The sequence below is a fragment of the Engystomops pustulosus genome, chromosome 6, assembly GCF_040894005.1.
Source record: "Engystomops pustulosus chromosome 6, aEngPut4.maternal, whole genome shotgun sequence".
NCBI classification, from domain to species: Eukaryota; Metazoa; Chordata; class Amphibia; order Anura; family Leptodactylidae; genus Engystomops; species Engystomops pustulosus.
In genome coordinates this window covers 147,443,879-147,453,009 of record NC_092416.1, presented here as the reverse complement: position 1 = coordinate 147,453,009, position 9,131 = coordinate 147,443,879, and positions in this window count along the sequence as shown.

Here is a 9,131-nt window from a genome sequence, read left to right as displayed (position 1 = left end):
GTAATGGTATGGGCGTTAGTGTGAATTTGCCAAAAAAATTAAGGCAAACACTAAGGCCAGCCCTTAGTAATGAGCACCGTCACCTAGCCGGCACCACTACTACGGCAAACTATGAAGAGTGTCGCAAAAAAATAAATAATCACACCGTTTTCAGAAAATTTTATTGAACAAAAAACGCAGACACACCCTCGTTGACCATTTTATTTGTTAGAAATGTCGGTCATCGACGTAATCCTTCGAATCCGAAGCAGTCCACAGCAGGCACGGTCCTGGAAGACAAAAATAACACAAACACACAAAAAAGGGCATGCAGCCACAGGGGAGGACATGCTCGTTGTCTAGGGGTCGGGGGTAGACATGCTCGTTGTCTAGGGGGGGGGGATGCTCGTTGTCTAGGGTGGGGGGGGACATGCTCGTTGTCTAGGAGTCGGGGGGAGACATGCTCGTTGTCTAGGGGGGGGAATGCTCGTTGTCTGGGGGGGGGACATGCTCGTTGTCTAGGGGGGGACATGCTCGTTGTCTTGGGGGGGGACATGCTCGTTGGCTAGGGGTCAGGGGGAGACATGCTCGTTGTCTGGGGGGGGGAATGCTCGTTGTCTAGGGGGGGAAATGCTCGTTGTCTAGGGGGGGACATGCTTGTTGTCTAGGGGGGGACATGCTTGTTGTCTAGGGGGGGGGGAGACATGCTCGTTGTCGCAGTAAAGGGGAGGGGCCTATGGAGCGCAGTAAAGGGGAGGGGTCCTATGGAGCGCAGTAAAGGGGAGGGGTCCTATGGAGCGCAGTAAAGGGGAGGGGTCCTATGGAGCGCAGTAAAGGGGAGGGGTCCTATGGAGCGCAGTAAAGGGGAGGGGTCCTATGGAGCGCAGTAAAGGGGAGGGGTCCTATTGAGCGCGCAGTGAAAGCCATAAAAAACACATTTGATATTTTCCTTCCCGCTTCCCAGTACAGGGCCTGGAATATTTAATACCGTCACTAGGAAGTATAATTTGTTACGCAGAAACAGGCCGCACACAGCTCTGTACGTGGAGAAATAAAAAAGTTATTGATTTTTGAAAGTGGGGAGTGAAATATGGAAACGCAAAAATCGTTCCGTCAGAGTAATGGAGCAGACGGCCGTGTATGACCATTCTGCTCCATTACTGTCATAGAGCGATGACATGTACCTTATGTGGACCCCAACACACCCCTCGTTTTCATGATCTATGGGGGTCACATCACTGAAACCCCCACACATCAGCAGGTTAAGCCCTGTCCTATGGATAGGGCCTAACTTGTATTTGTGGGAAAACCCCTTTAACCCCTTAACGCTCTGCGCTGTAGCTCTACGGCGCAGAGGTATAAGGAGTGTATGAAGAGGGCTCACGGGCTGAGTCCTCTTCATACAAGGTGGGGGGTTTTGCATGTTGCAGAAAACCCCCACCGCTAATAACCGCAGTCGGTCATTCTCGCCGGCAAAGTCTTTTTTACAATCGCTGTGCCCCCGAACGTCATCGGGGGGCGGCGATCGTTTGCCGTGGTAGCCTCGGGTCTTCTTTTGACACGAGGCTACATGGTTTCTGCAGATTCGTTACAATGAGCCAGAAGTATTGCAGTATATGGTAGGAGCGATCTGACCATCTAGGGTTAATGTACCCTAGAGCAGTGATTTTCAACCTTTTTTGAGCCGCGGCACACTTTTTATACTTAGAAAATCCTGGGGCACACCACCAACCAAAATAGCACAAAATGACACTAAAACAGTCATAAAAGGCCTCCCTTTACTAATAAAAAGGCCCTAGCTGCCTCCCTTTACTAATAAAAAGGCCCTAGCTGCCTCCCTTTACTAATAAAAAGCCCCTGGCTGCCTCCCTTTACTAATAAAAAGCCCCTGGCTGCCTCCCTTTACTAATAAAAAGCCCCTGGCTGCCTCCCTTTACTAATAAAAAGCCCCTAGATGCCTCCCTTTACTAATAAAAAGCCCCTGGCGGCCTCCCTTTACTAATAAAAAGCCCCTAGCTGCCTCCCTTTACTAATAAAAAGGCCCTAGATGCCTCCCTTTACTAATAAAAAGGCCCTAGCGGCCTCCCTTTACTAATAAAAAAGCCCCTGGCGGCCTCCCTTTACTAATAAAAAGCCCCTGGCGGCCTCCCTTTACTAATAAAAAGGCCCTAGCTGCCTCCCTTTGCTAATAAAAAGGCCCTAGCTGCCTCCCTGTACTAATAAAAACGCCCTAGCTGCCTCCCTTTACTAATAAAAAGCCCCTAGATGCCTCCCTTTACTAATAAAAAGCCCCTAGATGCCTCCCTTTACTAATAAAAAGCCCCTAGATGCCTCCCTTTACTAATAAAAAGCCCCTAGATGCCTCCCTTTACTAATAAAAAGGCCCTAGCTGCCTCCCTTTACTAATAAAAAGGCCCTAGCTGCCTCCCTTTACTAATAAAAAGGCCCTAGCAGCCTCCCTTTACTAATAAAAAGGCCCTGGCAGCCTCCCTTTACTAATAAAAAGCCCCTGGCGGCCTCCCTTTACTAATAAAAAGGCCCTAGCGGCCTCCCTTTACTAATAAAAAGGCCCTAGCGGCCTCCCTTTACTAATAAAAAGCCCCTGGCGGCCTCCCTTTACTAATAAAAAGGCCCTAGCGGCCTCCCTTTACTAATAAAAAGCCCCTAGCTGCCTCCCTTTACTAATAAAAAGCCCCTGGCGGCCTCCCTTTACTAATCAAGAGCCCCTAGCAGCCTCCCTTTACTAATAAAAAGGCCCTAGCGGTCTCCCATTACAAAGTAAGAGCCCGTAGCGGCCTCCCTTTACAAATTAAGAGCCCGTAGCGGCCTCTCTTTACTAATTAATAGGCCCTAGAGGCCTCCATTTACTATTTAAAAGGCCCTAGAGCCCCCCTTTACTAATTAAAAGGCCCTAGAGCCCCCCCTTTACTAATTAAAAGGCCCTAGAGCAGTGATGGCTAACCTATGGCACTGGTGCCAGAGGTGGCACTCGGAGCCCTTTCTGTGGGCACTCAGGCCATCACCAGAGATGACTCCAGGTATCTTCCTGCAGTCCCAGACAGCCCAGGACTTGCTGTGTACAGAGCTATTTTAAAGTGACAGCTCTACCTGGGACTACTTTCTGCTTTATTGGTGTCCTCAGAGCACTGGTATCAATGAAAACTGTGACAGAGAAGGGCGTATAAATCACAAATTACATTTCTGTGTTGGCACTTTGCGATAAATAAGCGGGTCTTGGTTGTAGTTTGGGCACTCGGTCTCTAAAAGGTTCGCCATCACTGCCCTAGAGCCCCCCCTTTACTAATTAAAAGGCCCTAGAGGCCCCCCTTTACTAATTAAAAGGCCCTAGAGGCCCCCCTTTACTAATTAAAAGGCCCTAGAGGCCCCCCTTAACAAATAAAAAGCCCCAGCCTACCTTTACTAATAAAAAAAAACCCTTGCTACCTTCCTTATACAAATAATAACCTTATATACTTACCCTTGATGTCTTCTTCCGCGTACCGTCACTCCTAATGGCGATCCGCTCACCTTCTGTAGCTCCTGCACCGCGCGCCTCTGGTCACGTGACTTACGCGACCTGACGTCAGGTCGCGTCAGTCACGTGACATGGGCCGCGCGGTACAGGAGCTACAGAAGACAGGCGGATCGCCGACGCGGGACTTGGAGGTAAGTATGGGGCAGAAATACGGGGGCGCGGCGGCAGCTCGACACCGGGGCAGCCTAGTTCGGGCAACTTTCCCCCGCGGCACACTCAACCTTGTGTCGCGGCACACTAGTGTGCCGCGGCACACAGGTTGAAAATCACTGCCCTAGAGGGTCTAAGAAATAGTGGAAAAAAAAAGAAAAAAAAAGTTTTAAAAATAAAAAAAATGTATAAAATATTAAAAATTCTAATCACCCCCCTTTCCCTAGAACGGATATAAAACATAATAAACAGTAAAGATCACAGACACATTGGGTATCGCCGCGTCCCAAAATGCCCGATCTATCAAAATATAAAAACGGTTACGGGCGGCGGTGACCTCCGAGGCGGGAAATGGCACCCAAATGTCCGAAATGCGACTTTTACACCTTTTTACATCACATAAAAAATGAAATTAAAAATGATCAAAATGTCGCACAGACCTCAAAATGGTAGCAATGAAAACGTCGGCTCATTTCGCCAAAAATGACCCCTCCCCCAGCTCCATCAGAAGATGGCAAATTTTTTTTTTTTTTTTTTTGCACACATTCGTTTAATTTTTGAAAATGTATTAAAACACAATAAAACCTATAAATTTGGTATCACTGCGATCGCACCGAACCAAAGAATAAAGCTGAGGTGTTATTTTGAGTGCACAGTCAAAGTCGAAAAAACTGAGCCCACAAGAATGTGACATGTGCGTTTTTTTTTTTTTAATTTTCCACATTTGGAATTTTTTGCAGCTTCGCAGTACACGGCATGTTAAAATAAATAACATTACAGGAAAGTAAAATTTGTTACGCACAAAATAAGCCCTCACACAGGTCTGTACACGGAAACATGAAAAAGTTATGGATTTTTGAAGTTGGAGAGCGAGAAATGAGAGGAAAAACCCTGCGTCTTTAAGGTTAAGGTTAAGGGATTAAGTACAGGCGGTCCCCTACTTAAGAACACTCGACTTACATACGACCCCTAGTTACAAACGGACCTCTGGATATTGGTAATTTATTGTACTTCAGTCCTAGACTACAATAAACAGCTATAATAGTTATCAAATGTGTCTGTAATGAAGCTTTAGTGTTAATATTGATTCTTATGACAACCCAACATTTTTAAAATCCTATTGTCACAGAGACCAAAAAAGTTCTGTCCGGGATTACAATGATAAAATATACAGTTCCGACTTACATACAAATTCAACTTAAGAACAAACCTATAGACCCTATCTTGTATGTAACCCGGGGACTGCCTGTATATGGTACAATAAAAACAGAATAGAAGGGCACTGGGGGGATTAGGGATGGGGGCAGGGGGTCTATGGAGGAAAGTGTTTAACCCTTTAGCTGCTGCCTGCAGTCACTGTAGAGTACCTGTTATCACAATGCAGCAGCTGCACACACTCGGCTCTGCTTCATCAGACGAACTTCAGTGAGGAGCAGGAGGAGGTTGGGGCAGGGAGCTATTGATGTAGCAGAGCTGGAGAGCTCCTGCCTGCACGGAGACTGATCCCCTGGGGCTGCTGTGCAGGGGCAGTGCAGAGAATATGACACTCTGCACTGCTCCATCCATCCATCCATGTGCCGAGTGGCAGCCTGAGGACAGGGAGGGCTCTGCCTCCCAGGGGAGGGGATGGGGGAGGTGGCGGCTCTGCATCAGACAGCCCGGGAGCTGGAGAGGAGGAGGACGCTGCACCCCGCCCCCTGGCTTCTCTGTATCCTGAGCAGGACGGAGGCGGGACTCGGGGGCGGGACAAGACGGAAAAATCAGTGAAAACGCAGAAATAACCGGGACTTTCACTTAACGGTCCGTGCAGGCGGGACAAGGGTTAAAAAACGGGACTGTCTCGCCCAAAACGGGACGGTTGGGAGGTATGCCACACCGTATAACGCCACCTATTGTAACCCCTACACCGTATAACACTACCTACTGTAACCCCCACACCGTATAACGCTACCTACTGTAACCCCCACACTGTATAACGCTACCTATTGTACCCCCACACTGTATAACGCCACCTATTGTAACCCCTACACCGTATAAGACTACCTACTGTAACCCCCACACCGTATAACACTACCTACTGTAACCCCCACACTGTATAACGCTACCTATTGTAACCCCTACACTGTATAACACTACCTATTGTAACCCCTACACTGTATAACGCCACCTATTGTAACCCCTACACTGTATAACACTACCTATTGTAAACCCTACAGTGTATAACACTACCTATCCTTCTGGCCTTCACAGTCTGTAACCTCTTGCATCAGGCAGCAAAATTGGGCGGTAGGGCAGCATCAGGGGTGCAGTCACCTACTATAAAACAGGATCTGGTGTCACACCTGATGTCAGCATTGATGTGAGATGCTGCATGGAAACCCACTTGCTAAAAAACTAATCTCATATATTACTGGATGGGATGTCATTCTATAGTTCTCCTCAGGCAGCGGAAAGTTTTGGTTCACCCCTGTCTGGAATACTCTCTTTTGGCCCTATCATGCTATAATGAGCCCCTTAGGGCTGTTTCAGACTGCTGTGGTCCGTCTCTGAATCATGGAACGACCACAGTTCTGTGAACAGGACAGCAAGCATCATGGAGTCATAGGATGCCAAGGGGTCCTTGTTTCCTGAGGAACAGCAACGCCAAACTGTAATCATTATTATAGTTCGACGCTGCTGTCCTGCAGGGAACATAGGACTTCTTGAATCAAGTATCCGGTCTGTGAAACAGGCCACTGCACAGTCTGTGCATTTATGGACCAACTATGGTGGTCTGAAACAGCTCTTATGCTAGTCAACTACAAAAATAATTCCTTTTCCCATTAACCCACAGAAGGTTCCCTTCTCCTCTCCCTACTGTCAGCCACTTGAAGATGCAGGCTTGGGATTAATGGGTGGCTCAGTGGGTAGCACTTCTGCCTTGCAGTGCTGGGGTCAAATCCCACCCAGGTCAACATCTGTAAAGAGTTTGTATGTTCTCTCAGTGTCTGTGTGGGTTTCCTCCGGTTTCCTCCCACACTCCAAAACATACAGTTAGATTGTGAGCCCCATGGGAACAGGGAACAATTTGACATGCTTTGTGCAGCACTGTGTAATCTGTAGGCACTAAATAAATAATTATTATGATAGCATCACATCAGAGAGCCTAGTAGCAGCAGCCCAGGGTGAATGTCAGATCAGGGTACTGATTGCTTCCAGCTTCACCCATGTATTCTAATCTTTCTTTTTCCTCTTTAATTTGAGCCTCCCACAAGCCCTAAAAATCCATCTCTCCAGGAAGGCCCATCACATTCCCTAGCTGCATATATTTTTAACTCTCCTTTCAATGCCTCCCACTGTTTATACTTCTTGTCTATGTTATTTCTCAGCACTTGATTCTATTATACAGGTTACTCGGAAAATGGTGACTGGCTCATGAAACATTATTTATTCCTTTTTTTTTATTTATTCAGACACCTTATTAAGAATGGCTGGAGCATTGTACAAGCACTTATACCTCCTGCGTCACTCCTTCCTTGAGAGCAGTTAGTGACGTGATGCCCATTTGCCCTCATAATGTATGGTCATCCTGGAGCAATGAAATCCCTGGTTAGCCAAAAGACCTTGGTTGTTCATGTGGAAATTTTTTTTAATCTCCTTCCAATAAAGTAAACTTTCATCAACGAGAAGTAATTGTTGTGACAGCATTCACACAGTGCAACACAAGCCCCACAGTCAGTTCTCCACATTCAGAACACTCTTCTATGTGGCTGCTTTATCCACTTTAGTGAAATAAAGTGGGAGTAATTTACATTCAGATTGGTTATTTACATATATAATTGACCTAAACAATAAGCTTGGCCCAGGGCAAAAACAGAATGTTCCTCTCTTGCTCAGTACCAGTTGGTGGAACTGATCATAAATCTCATGTCGTCCACTTTTTTGTTTCCAAGTTGAACTTGTGGTGTACTCTCATTCTCTTCAATTTCAGGAGGCATCTTGGCTTCTTCCTTCTTTGAAATATCATGGTCATTTCTCTTATCTGTTGATATTGGCGCGGTTTTCTCAGACTTTTTCATTTCTTTATCTTTCTCCATTATCTAAAGTGGCATACAAATATAATTATACAGGCCATCCCCGGGTTACATACAAGATAGGGTCTGGAGGTTTGTTCTTAAGTTGAATTTGTATGTAAGTCGAAACTGTATATTTTATAATGGAAGTTCTAGAAAAAAAAATTTCTTTTGCCCCAGTGACAATTGGAGTTTCAACATTTTTGGTGTAATTGGACCAAGAATTATCAATAAAGCTTCATTACAGACATCTTACAGCTGATCATTGCAGTCTGGGACTATAATAAAGCATCCAGAGAGCTTCACCAGAGGTCACAGTGGGCAGAGGGGTCCGTCTGTAACTATGGGTTGTCTGTAAGTCGGGTGTCCTTAAGTAGGGGACCGCCTGTATATGGAGATCGCTTGTACAGCTATCTGCATCAGTAACAAATAGAATCAATAGAGCAGCAAGACACATCCTTCACTTTTTTCTTTCTAAACCCTTACAGGACTCAGCCCTTTTTAGTTTTGGTGTTTCTGTTTTTCACTCCCCTTATTCCAAAAGGGATAACCTTTTTATTTTTAAGTTTACAGAGATGTGTTAGGGCTTATTTTCTATGGGACAAATTGTACTTTTAGTAGTGCCATTTAATATTCAATGTACTGGAAAGTTTAATGCACTGTACTGAAAAATTTCAAGTGCGGTGAAATTGACAAAAAAAAAAAGAAGATATTTGCAGCGTATTCTTGTGGACTCTGTTTTTACAGCTTTCATTCTTTGCTCGAAATGACACCTATTTATTCTTTTAATTGATACGATCATAGGGACACCACATTTATATAGGTTTCATAAGGTTTTAGTAGATTTAAAAACCGTTAAATCATTTGTACGAAAAAAATATTCTATGCCAAAAACCTATGCAAGATGATCATAGGCAGCAATATTAGGTACCGTGGTCAGGTACCACTGCAGCAGTTAACATGTCAACCATGGCTGTGTCAGGCGGGCTCAGCCTATGAGCGCTCTCCATACATCAACAGGGGTTAATTATAGGAAATGTGATACCTGTGAAAAAGGCTTAAAGGAAACCTACCACTTCTGAAGGTAGGTATGAGATGCAAACACCGGGCACCAGCTCAGGGTGAGCTGGTGCCGGTGCTTAGTCTCGTTAGTGTTAAAACCGCGGTTCCGCGGTTTTAACACTTTTTAAACTTTATAGTAGAAACTGCTTCGGCGCTGCGCGCGACCGTGCGCGCGCAACGCCTGCGGCATTTCCAATGTAGGCGCACGCAGCGCCGAAGCAGTTTCTGCTAGAAAGTTTAAAAAGTGTTAAAACCGCGATACCGCGGTTTTAACACTAACGAGACTAAGCACCGGCACCAGCTCACCCTGAGCTGGTGCCCGGTGTTTGCATCTCATACCTACCTTCAGAAGT